The 12,689-nt window shown below is 44.9% G+C and overlaps 1 protein-coding gene across 3 annotated transcripts in view; it reads right to left on the minus strand.

The window, feature by feature from the left end:
- The window catches only part of MYO1B (myosin IB), a 211,803-nt gene that overhangs the window by 178,033 nt on the left and 21,081 nt on the right, over nucleotides 1-12,689 (minus strand). The gene's annotated exons all lie outside the window — the stretch shown is intronic.

Here is a 12,689-nt window from a genome sequence, read left to right on the forward strand (position 1 = left end):
CTATTAGGGGGCCCAGAGAAGAACAGATGCCTATTCGGAGCCTACACCTGCAGACACCTGGGAGAAGTCAGAGACGGGACCAGCAGGACTGATTCCGAAGCCCCCTGCCCCCCATGAACACCACACTGCCAGAAATGACAATCTGCACAGGGCTTCAGAATCCTGGATTCTGACAATGCAATTCCTGGGGGGGGGGGGGGGGGAGATCAGGAAAAGAACAGCCACTGTCAAGCCAGTGACTATTTATAAGAGTGCGCATCTCCTCAAACACAGATAGTCCGATCTTACACCTCAGCGGCCCAATAATTCCATCCCTAATGCAGGAAGCTATTATTAATGGGCACATTTTTAATTAAAGAAAGTGGCACAACTCGGCAATGTAGTCATCTCAGAAATCCCCCATTGCTATGCAAATGGTGCTTCTTGGGAAGAATCCTCCAGGGCTCTTGGTTAGAAATGCAAAGACCCCTGTGCAAATGGATACCTAGATAAGGCACTACACAACTTTAAATGTTTGTGTGTTTTTAGAATACAGTCATCACCAAGATATTCCAGAGAGACAGGCTGTCGCAGTCAAAATGTATCATTGAACTAACTGCCCTTAGGTTGTTCTGCTAAAAGATAAGACTTCTAGCTCCCTCCTTCTGTCCTCCGCTGCGTAGGTCCTAAAGTCAGTTAGGGGCTTAGGTAAGAAAAGACTTACCCTAAAATACCCCTTTCACCTTTACTGTGGGAATACAGTACGTCAATATATGAACAATATGAAAATCATAATCAAATCCTTGAAGGAATTTTGAAGATGCTATAAAAGGAAGCTAAAGTAAAATTATTTCCCGCCTTAGAAAAAGCCAGACAAGTTCTAAAAGATGTATATTTTGTTACATAGATGTCAATGAGATTGCATGAGTGAGTGAGTGAGTGAGTGAGTGAGTGAGTGAGTGAGTGAGTGAGTGAGTGAGTGAGTGAGTGAGTGAGTGAGTGAGTGAGTGAGTGAGTGAGTGAGTGAGTGAGTGAGAGAGAGAGAGAGAATACAATCTGGAGAATTCAGAAAGGTTAACCAGTAAGGAATTTACTCTTCAAAATACTTATATTAATTAAAAGACTTTGTTACTGTATTTTTGTTTTGTTTTAGAAGCAGAAAGACAGATAGAGAAACAATCCCATGATAGGAAAACAATAGATAAAATGCAAAATAAAGAATGGTTGGGAAAATGGCAGAGCGACAGTGGATTAATACTTCGCACCTCTCCACTGAAATGTCAACACTGGAACAGGTTTTTTTATATATATAAAAGCACACTGGAAGGGCTGCATTGAACAGAAGGGACACACAGTACAATTTTAGAAGTGACAAATTAAAAAGTGATGGGTGCCTGGAATTAGATGGCATTCATGGGTGTTCTCAGTTGAAGAAACTCCCGAGTTATTAAAATTCCTTAGGTATTAAAATATGTAACTTAACATCAGGATGCTTATCAGGCATCCAAATAACACCAAGAAGAAGAATTGAAGACCCATTAACCTACCTTCTCCCATATAAATCCGTTGCACATATTAAAGCCAGAATTGGCAAACGTTTAGAAGAGTAATTCCAAAGAGTGTGGGCACCCACCAATATGTTTCCTGGTGCCCATTTTCTCTGCTTCTTGCCAATCCCCCTTACAATTCCTTCCTTACCCCTTCCAAGTTCCCCTTTTTGGGCCTCCTCCACCTGTTCACACTCCTTTCTACCCTTTCCTTTGTCACTTTTCACATTCCTTCTGCCCCTCTTTCTCTCTGACCTTAACGCCTACCTCACACTAAGATGCGCAACGGAGGGGCAGAGGTGTGGTGGCAGAAACAGGACTGGCTAGTGGGGGGAGGGCCCCATACTCCTGCAAAGTCCAGGCAGCCACCACAGCTTAGAAGGTAATGGGCAGGTCACGGTTTGCCTCCATTTGACTTCTCTGGTGGATGTACTTGCCATGATAGCTCCACCATTAACAGAAAGGATGAGGGGCTGAGAAGGACTCACTGTGAGATGCTGAAAGGTAGTATGAAAAGAGCTGGGAAAGACAAAGAAAGAGGAGAAGGGAAGGTTTATATTCCCCAAGTCTCAGCCAAGGAAACCCACCCCAGCCTTCTAGCACCTCCCACACCCAGAACACCTTGACCAACCAGATAAAAATTCATCGTAGTAAGCAGGTTTATCAACTCCACGGTATTTACTTCAACTGCATTCCCTCGTCACAGGCTCCAGTCCGGTATGCACAGGCTAGACACAATTTATTTCAATTGGATAAATATTAGTAAATTTAGGCCTACTTACAAAAATGGAAATCTTCTACTTTCCCCCCTGAATATTTCATTTAATTGAAACTTTATTTTAAAAAAAATATGTAGGGAAGGGGTATAGGCACCCATTTGGTGGTAGCATCCAGTACGCTCCAAAATTCCAGAAGTGCCTATAGGCTCAACAAGGCGGCAGGGTGTGTGTGTGTGTGTTTCAGAACAAAACTTTTAAAACTAACAAGCTTGGATTCTGCAGAAGGAAGCCTCACCAAAATTTCAGAACTATCTGAGATGTCACCAAGTGTACAGACAAAGAGCATCTGGCAGCCGAGACACAATGTATTTTTTAGAAGCTGTTGTCACTTTGCAAGAACAAAGAACGGTTAGAGAACATTTGGGAAAGACAAACCTTCTGTTGCCATTCTTGGCTTCCAGAGCGAGGTCTGTGAGCAACTCTTGATCAGGGACAATGGTGTAGTCACCAAATCCTGTAACTGGCCATATAAATCATATCGAGGGGATTGGCAGAGTGGCGTTTAAGGAGGGATCCCCTTCCCCCAGTGGGAGCAGAGGATCCCCTGCTCCCACCTTTCACCCCTCACCACTTCCTACCTGGCTGGCAGGGGGGATAAGTGAGGAATGGGCCTCCTGGGCACGCTCCCAGGGCTGGCACAATGATGTCACTGCCTCAAGAGCCGCCTCCAGAGCCTCCCCCGCTTTGCAGCGGGCCAATCTGGGCCCCAAACGGGCTGAATTGGGCCTCTTTGGAGCCCAAATCAGCCCACTGTGAAGTGCGTGCACGCTCCCCACACCCTGCGCAATGACATCACTTCCCAGAAGTGGTCACTTCCTGCACTGGCACAGGGGGGCGTGCACGCTACACGCTGAGTATGCTGGGAATGTCAAGCAGGTAAACGCTCGGTTCTCTCCCTCCGGCAGGGAGGGTAAGGGGACCTGGCAACCCTACATTTAAGTCCCACTGACTTACAAATACTTTGAAAAGTGTTGAGCCAACCAGTGTTTTGCAGAAACAGAGCGCACAGGTTAACATTTTCTGCCAGAATACCATTAAATTTGTGTTGTGCAAATGAGATAACTGAGTATGGAAGAAGATGTCATCCAAGCTATACCCTGCTGACCTTCGAGAGAATGCTGCAAGACACTTACCAGCAGTGACAAGGTCTTCCCCTCTAGGAGCTGCTGGTGATGAGTACAGACCCACCCATGCCCAAGCCTTAACTGAACCAGGACAACTTCCTGCCCATGGTTCCTAAGGGAAGCATATTAAAATCAACCAAGTAATAGTTTAATCCCAAGGAGTGCGGCATTTCTTTGCCCATTCCCTAGTTCTTACCACCGCTTCAACCTGAAGGTGGGAGTAAGGTTACTAGACGGGTTCCTTGCAACTGGAATAGCAGTTTGGGTTAGACTATAAAGAAGAGATTAAACCGTTTTCCTGTGATCTTGCCCAATGTGAGCGGTACAAAAGCTACCCCAATTATTCTAGCCTGTTTATTCACTGTTGACAAACGTAAAGGTTAAAAAAACCATTTTTCCTACACGGACTAAACTTCAAGTGGGTTGGATTCGATCACTGCAATGCGGGAGGGTGGTGGGGAGGCCTTTAAGAAAGTATGGGAGTTACATTTGACAGAGAACACGGCAAGTTGAGAGTTACCGAGATTTCTCAAGCACAAAGATACCACTCGGGTGCTTGTTCAGCTGCGCTAGCACCTAACTCACTTCCAGGCTCCAATCAAGGTAGGACCTGCCTGACATAGCACCTCTATGCACGCTCCGTCCTGGGGATGACCGTCTGCTATGAAAGTTGTCTTTTTTAGAGAAGTTCAGCCTGCAAGTGCCTCGGGTCGTCAGTTGTGGCTAAGCTCAGGAGCAGCTCTTCATCTTAAACAATATGCCGTCATCAAACCCTTGTAGACTAGAGAAGCAAATAAATGCAGTTGCTAAAAAGGCCGTCTTCCAACTCAATCTAACCCAAAAGATGGCTCCCCACCAGGATACAGCTGATCTGGCCGCCCGTATCCACACCACGGTAACACTGAAACTAGACCACTGCAATGCGCTCTGCATTGGTCTCCTCTCAAAGACAACTCGGAGGCTCCAGTTGGTGCAGAATGCCACAGCTCAATTATTATTGGGAGCTAGATGAAGCATGTATATTACTCTCATTCTGCAAACACTCCACTAACTACCCACCAGCTACCTGGCTTAATTCAAGGTTTAGGCTATCACATACAAAGCCCTTCATCCATACTGAACACCACAGTATGGATACACGAGGGACACATAAACACCACATTATACCGGAAACTGACAAACATAGCTCGAGCCACCACCCCAGCCACATCAAGCAATCCATTGCGTATAGACAAGCTATATACAATGTATAGCCAATACATAATGTATAGCCAAACTATAGTTGCATCTGCTCCAACCTCTCAGACAGAGACAGTCACTTGAAGGATTTGCAACAGACATTTTTGCAACGACAGTATCCCCTTGACATAGTGAGAAAGACGACTGGGGAGGCCAGAATGATACCAGAATGACAGCTTGCTACAAGACAAGCCCGAAGAAAATAACAACAGAATACCGTTGGTGGTCACCTACAGCCCACAACTCAAGCCAGTCCGACGCATTATTAAGGACCTACAATCTATGCTGGATTGTGACACTTTCATCACACAGGCATGGGGGCTGGCCTTTTCTTGCTTACAGAAACAACAACTCACCCACAATGATAAACTACTTAACACTAACATGGACTCTGGTACCATGGCCTGCAACAAATCAAGATGCCAACTTTGCTCTCATAGAGATCCGAGCAACACCCTCAGTGGACCCAACAACATCAGCCACACCACCTCGGGTTCCTACTCCTGCTCCTCCTCCCATGTGATTTACGCCATCACGTGTCAGCAATGCCCCTCCACCCTCTACATTGGACAAACTGGCCAGTCTCTTCCACAAATTAATGGACATAAATCTCACATCAGAAACCAAAACGTTCAAAAACCAGTGGAGGAATATTTTAACTTTCCAGAATATTCAGTTGCTTACCTAAAAGTAGCAGTTCTCCTGCAGAGGAATTTCAAAGGGAGATTAGAAAGAGAGACTGCTGAATTGCACCTGATAACGAAGCTCGAATAAAGACAATGCATCCACCTGGACTGAATCGTGACATGGGCTTCCTACCTCATTAGCAATGCTGATTTCTCCACACCCACTACCCTTCATTCACGCCTGCCCCTGTCATTCACTGGCTATTATCATTTGGCTTCTGTAATCATTCCACTCTTCAAGATAGAAGGACAGCAGCCGCACAGCAGCACAGAAAGGGGCATTTAAACCCCGGCTTCAGCTTCCTGGCGAGTGAAGGGGTGGAGAGAAGAGGGGAAGGGGACAAGGAAGGATTAATGGGGGAAAGAGACTGAATGGGCTGGGAATACAGAGGTAAAGATATGGAAAATGGGTGTGTGGGTTAAGACGGTAAGAGTGACCGGAGGTGGTGGACGGGGGAAAGGGTAAAGGAGTGAAGAGATAAGGAGGTTTAAAAGAATTAAGAGACAGAATGGGTTTGGGGCAGGAAGGTACAGAGATGGAGAATGAGTGGGTGGGTTAAGAGGGAAAGAGTGACAGGAAGTGAGGAAAGAGAGGGGAAAAGAGTGGTGGAGTGGAGGAGAGGGAGAAGGGGTGTTAAAGGAGGAAAGAGATAGAATGGGTTGAGAGCCTCCCTCCTCCCAACCCTTCCTGTCTTTTTTCCCCTTTAACACCCCTTCTCTCTTTCCTCCATCCTTCCACTCTTTCCCCCTCTCCACCTCTCCTTCACTCTTTCCTTTTTGATCAATCCACCCACCGTTTCTGATTCCTTACCCGCTCTTTGCCTCCTTGCACCAAATCCATTCTGTCTCTTTCTCCCATTACCCCCTTCACTTTTCCCCTCTTACCTCCTTTATCCTGGTCCATTCTCTCTCGTTCCCCCTCCAATCACTGAATGTCAGCAGTCAGTTGGTGCAAGGAGGGGAGATTTTCAAGTTTAAATTTTAAACTCTAAACTCCTTCCCTTGCTCCAGTTGACTGTCGGCAGTCAGTTGGAGCAAGTGGGGGAGATTAAAGTTTAAACTCTAAACTCCTTCCTTGCTTTAGCGGACTGTCGGCAGTCAGTTGGAGCAAGGGGAGGGATTTTAAAGTTCAATGGTCACATGACCATTTTCTAGAGGTGCTGGAACGGCGTTCCACCACGTTTCAGCTGAAAAAAAGCCCTGGGTGCTACTGGACTCTGGCTATTTCCTACTGCTACAGACAGACTAACACGCTACCCATCTTGATTTAAACCCCTTCATGGCCTTGGTCTGTCACAGCCACAGGACACCCCTTCTCCTATACTCTGCAGCAGCAGCTTCGCTCATCTGAACAGGGCCTTCTGCAGGTGCCGCCCTGCAAATGGGCAAAACGCACAACCACTCTCATACGTGCATTGTGTCGTGGCCCCAACCTTATGGAATGGCTTCACTGATGAGATTTGAAGGGCTCCCACTCGCCCGATCAGCAAACTGTGCAAAACTGAATTATTCAGGAGGGCTTTTTTACACAGGTAGGAAGGCTGTACTGTAAGGAAATGGTTCAAAGAGATGCATTGGTAAACGGTCAGGGACTGTAGACTATACTACTGTGTACTGTCTGTTGTTAAGTATGTTCCTACTGGGTAGTTTCTACATCGTTTAATGCCGTATTTAATTGCTTATGCTTGTTTCATCATTGTTTTCAGCTCTGTACTGGATTGAACGTCCCAGGTACTGATAGCATGGACTTATACAGTGTAAACTAGGTTGAGTTCTAGTGAGAAAGGCGGAGTACAAATAATGTAAATAAATAAATAAAATACAGCACAAGTAGCATCAGTGGATGATCTCCAGCTAAATACAGACAAAACCCATGCCTCCTTATTGCCCCTCCTGGATCTGTCTGCAGCCTTTGACACAGTAGACCATGCCATCCTGCTGAGGCATCTAGAGACAGAAGTGGGAATCAAAGGATGTGCCTTGGACTGGCCTAAAATGTTTCTCATGGGACGGACCTAAAGGGTTGCTGTTGGAGATCAGCTGTCTCCAGAACAGGAGCTATCTTGCAGAGTTCCACAGGGCGCAATCTTATCTCCCATGTTATTCAACCTCTATGTAAAGCCTTTAGGAGAGCTCATTCACAGGTACGGAGTCAGATGTCTCCAATATGCAGATGACACCCAACTCTGTATGTCGCTATTCAGGTCTCCTCAGGATGCAGTAGAAATTTTGGATCACTGCCTGACAGTTGTAGCGAAATGGCTAAAAACGAACAAATTGAAATTGAACCCAGACAAGACGGAAGTGATGCTTGTTGGGAAGACAAGAGATCTTGAAGGACACTGTACTCCCCAATTTTGATGGAGTTCACCTGACTCCTGCAGATGCAGTTAAGAGCCTAGGGGTTACACTGGATTCAGCACTACTACTAGAAAAACAAGTTAAGGCAGCTGCAAAAACATCTTTTACGACCTCACTGTAGCCTGGAAGATAGTTTCTTACCTCGACATGGGCGACCTGGCCACCCGTATCCGTGCAATGGCAACATCAAGACTTGACTATTGTAATGCACTGTACATAGGTCTCCCATCCAAAATAACTAGGAGACTCCAATTGGTGCAAAACACTGCAGCGCAACTGCTATCAGGAGCGAGCAGGAGCATGAACATCACTCCCATTCTGCAGTCGCTCCATTACTACTTAACAGCTACAGTGCTCAGTTAAAGGTTTTGGTTATCACACACAAAGCTCTTCACGGCCTTGACCCAGCATACCTACGGGACCGCTTCCCTCACTATGTTCCTCCACGGCATCTTCGCTCATTTGAACAGGGTCTCCTGCATGTGCCACCCTGCACAACAGCGAAATCAACGGGCTTTCTCCGTGGTGGCCCCTACCCAAGGGGGGTACCCTACCCTACCCTCTCCTAGCTTTCCACAAACGATGCAAAACTGAATTATTCAAAAAGGCTTTTGTATTGTAGGGAGGGCATCTGAGATGCTTCGCTAATGAGTTAAGGACCATAGACTTCATCATTACGTTGCCTTACATACTACCTGTTGTCTTAAATATGTGCTCCTATGAGCTACCTGTGCTTCATGTGGTCTAACGTCGGCCCTAGAATTGCTTATGTTCTGTTTCAACATTTCTCCAACTCTGTATTAGATTCTTACTAATGCTATGTCTTTGTAAAATTGTGTTTATTTACCCTATGGCATCGTTTATGGAAATGTCCTTGAAACTGATGGTACTAAGCTCATACTGTCGCAGTGAGAAAGGCGGACTATAAATGACATAAAATAATTAAATAAATAAATAGCCATGTAGATTCTATCACTGAGGGAGGGGAGAGGGTGGCACATGGACATAGCGGCACTTCTATGCACCTCGGGGTGCCCAACAACAACAAAAACCTCTCCTGCAATCTTTCCCAAATGTGCTTTGCTACCGAAGCATATTCACCCTTTGATTTTCGATCAAAGAGTCTGAACCACCACAACCACAACAAAAATCAGTCCAACTGATCTCAGCTAAGGGCACACTTCTGTATTCACAAATACAGTCAGTGTGAGTTTCCAATTAAAGTTTTTGCAGAACACGCGCACGCACACACACACACACACACACGCTTGCTTGCACTCTAAACTCTTTTAAAAAAAATATATTCAGCTTATTCATGGAATTTCTAAGAATGGGGTCTGCCCTTTGAAAAGGTATTCAAAGTAATCAAAAATCCTAATATGGACATTTGTGGCTTTTTTAGACTGAAACAACGCATCTGTTTTTACCACTCTACAATTACAAGCTACCTACCTAAATGCATCACAGCTATGGAATTTAAAGTGTGGAAGGAGCCAAACCATTAAGCGTCGCACTCCAACGCCACTACATAAAGTTCTAGTGCAAATACTTAAAAGCAACCGTAGCATATGCTAAATCACAATTTACACAGCAACGTTTATGGGTCAAGTTGCCTGGCCCAGAGGCTGAAGTTTGGCTTGAAATCCGTGACACCTTCAGACACAATGCTCAAATAATCCACTCACATACCACTCCCCCCCCCCGCCCGCTCCGGGGTCTAATGTAGCAAGCCTGAGGGTCCTAGCAGCCATGAGAGACAGAAAAGAAAAGCAAGTGAACAGCAGAACAGAGGTGGCACAGCTGTAGCATACTGGTTAGGTAGCTGGGTTGCAAATCAGCACTCTGCTGGTTTGAATCTCACTCCTGCCATGAGCTCAGCCTTGGGGAAAAGCCCCTCCTCTCAGCCCCAGTTCCCCAGCGATATTGTGCAGATAAAAATGACACTACCTTGTTCGCTGCTCTGAACAGGGCACTCATTTGTCTAGAAGAGTGTTATATAAGCGTACTGCTGTTGTTATTATTACTATTCTGCCATGAAACCCTTAAAACAGCAGGCATATTATTTGCTACCTGGAAGGTTAAATGAATCCATTCATTTAACCTTCCAGGTTCTCAATTCATTTTTGGGGGGTTAGATTTTCTCTCCCCGCGCCGCTTTTTGTCTTTTTTAAACTATTTGCTACACAATCACCAAACAAAACTAGACTTTTTATAAACCAGTTTCAATAATTGCACAGGTTACTTTGAAATAGTGCCAATGTATACTGTGCAAGATATTAGGAACGGAAAACTGTTTTAAAAAGAGCAAGAGTCCAGTTGCACCTATAAGACTAACAAAATTTGTTTTCATGAGCCACAGCTCACTTCTTCAGAACTGTGGCTCACGAAAGCTCATACCCTACCACAAATTTTGTTAGTCTTATAGGTGCTACCAGACTCTTGCCCTTTTCTACTGCGACAGACTAACACAGCTACCCATCTTGATCTTTTTTGTTTTAAACGGTATTTTGGACATCAGATAGCCTGCCCAGAAGAAATCAAGAATTTTAGCTAAAGCTCATTTGTTAATTGTACAAAAGAACAAACTGCAAGACAGAACAATTTTTGTAGTATGGCCTTCAGTTTGCAAGACCTGAGCAAGGCTGTTAAAGACAGGATGTTTTGGATGTCATTAATTTATAGGGTCACCCTGACTTGGATAGCCCAGGTGAGCCTGATCCCACCAGATCTCAGAAGCTAACCAGGGTCGGCCTTGGTTAGTAATTGGATGGGCGACCTCCAATGAAGATTTGGGTTGCAGAGGCAGGCAATGGCAAACGACCTCTGTTAATCTCTTACTATGAAAACCCTACCAGGGGTCGCCATACATCAACTATGACTTGAGGGCACTCTCCACCACCAATTTATAGGTTCACCATAAGTCAGAAGTAAATTGACAGCAGGTAACACACACAGCACAGCCATACAAGCAATGGATTTCTCAAGCAAGTGGAGGCTAAACTAATAAACCATGAAATGAGAAGTGGATATAATAAAAGAATTCATAAGCTCTGCCTGTAATTCCCGCGGGTGTTATGCCGAAGGAGCGCATACTGGGCTGCGCTCTATGACAATAACAAAAATGTAAGCAGATAAATACAGGCATACTTTGGGGGCACTGATGATGTCAGCTGTGGTCAGGAACAGGATCCCATGTTTCTGCAACGCTAATTTTTAGATAGTTTCAGGTGGGTACCCGTGTTAATCTGCAGTAGAAGAGTAAGATCTGGGTCCAATAGACCTTAAAGAGCAACTAAGCCCAGTTGGTCTTTAAGCTCCCATTGGACCAGACCTTGCTAATTTCTAAAAGTCTTATCCTTCAGTGGCAACAAATCATATAAACAAAACATTTAATTTATATGTGGAACAGACGTAATAGGCTGTTTCCATACATACGCCTATGGGAGAATATTAACTATACACACTTTGTTCCCGTTTCCAAAGAGGTGTTGTTACGGGAGCACCCATTATGTAGTAAAGGGGAAATTATTCACAGAGAAATGGCAATATAGTATTGGGACCTAGCACACCTGCCTTGCTCAAAGGCCTACGGACAAATTAAACTCTCAGACTTGCTTCACGTCAGCCAAATTGTAGCACGTGAATATCTTGGGGCTGACTGCAGAAGGAGACAGTGGCATGCGAAACGTCTGATTCAGACTTCAATTTTCAGCTCCATGCACTCCTAGAAAAGTTTTTCGTTAGAGTAAGCCTGGAACTCACCAAGATGCTAGACCTCCACAATCAGATCACCAGTTTTATTGCTCTTTAAAAACAGCGGCAGGCCCTCTGGTTTGGCTTGGGATCGCCATATCGGGACAAAGGAAGCTGAGTTCTTTCCCTCCGTGGGCTGATTCTAGGACAGAAATCCCTGGGAGGGAGGATTTCACTCAAGGAAAAAACACTGATGGAAGAGTTAAACAGCCCTCTGTCCCTGACCCGTGGCCTTCATCCAAGTAAGGGAAGGGGCACTCATCCCATTTTAAAGACAATTAAAAACTTCTGGAGATACAACTGCAGAGTTCTGGCATTTCATACTAACAACCAGATAAGAGCAGCAAACTGTAGAACAGAAGGTGTATAAAAGAAGGGGAAAGTTCGCCGAGGACATTTTACTATTTGTTTCCCAAATGAAAAATAGTATGTCATTTAGAATTACACTGTCTCTCTTTAAAAAAATTTTTTTTTTTAATGTATTCTTAAATCACTTTAAAACGAAAGCCTGATGGTATCTTTTGACCTTTGGTTACCAAAGCTGAATTTGCGTAACTGTCGGAGAACAGACTGTATTCCTAGGACTTGAGTTCATTTTTGGTGTCAACTTAGATAGACCAGGCAGTGCACCGAAGGAGTCCTATGGGTGTACACTATTAGTCAATCTTCACCATAAAATTGCAGCATTTTTTCCCCAAAGGAGACCTCCTTCCTTTAAGAGCAACCAGGGCTTTTTTTCAGCAGGACGCGGTGGAACGGAGTTCCGGAACCTCTTGAATATGGTCACATGGCTGGTGGCCCCGCCCCCTGATCTCCAGAGAGAGGGGAGTTGAGATTGCCCTCCACGCCACTCCAGTGGCAGATGCCATTTTTAAAAGAGGTGGGAAAAGAATGCTTGGAGCAAGAGGTGGGCTGAGCACCTCCATGCCTGCCTGCTGGATGTTTCAGGTTTACAACTTGTGGCTTTGCTTGTGCCACTTCACAAACATTGCTAGAATACTGGAAGCTTTATAATGCCTAGCTTCCAATTATTTATACAATCAGCGCTTACTCAAACAAATCTGAAATACGGGAGACACCTCTGCAAACATACTGTAAATGTACAGCATTCACGGCAGTTATTGTATAAGAGTGCAAAGAGTGAGTCTAAAAATCCCCAGTTTAAACAGAATGTGAAAATTGCATTTTTTTTTAAAAAGCCACCTTAAAATAGAACCACAA

This window comes from Eublepharis macularius, chromosome 2, assembly GCF_028583425.1.
Source record: "Eublepharis macularius isolate TG4126 chromosome 2, MPM_Emac_v1.0, whole genome shotgun sequence".
In the NCBI taxonomy this organism is placed as follows: Eukaryota; Metazoa; Chordata; class Lepidosauria; order Squamata; family Eublepharidae; genus Eublepharis; species Eublepharis macularius.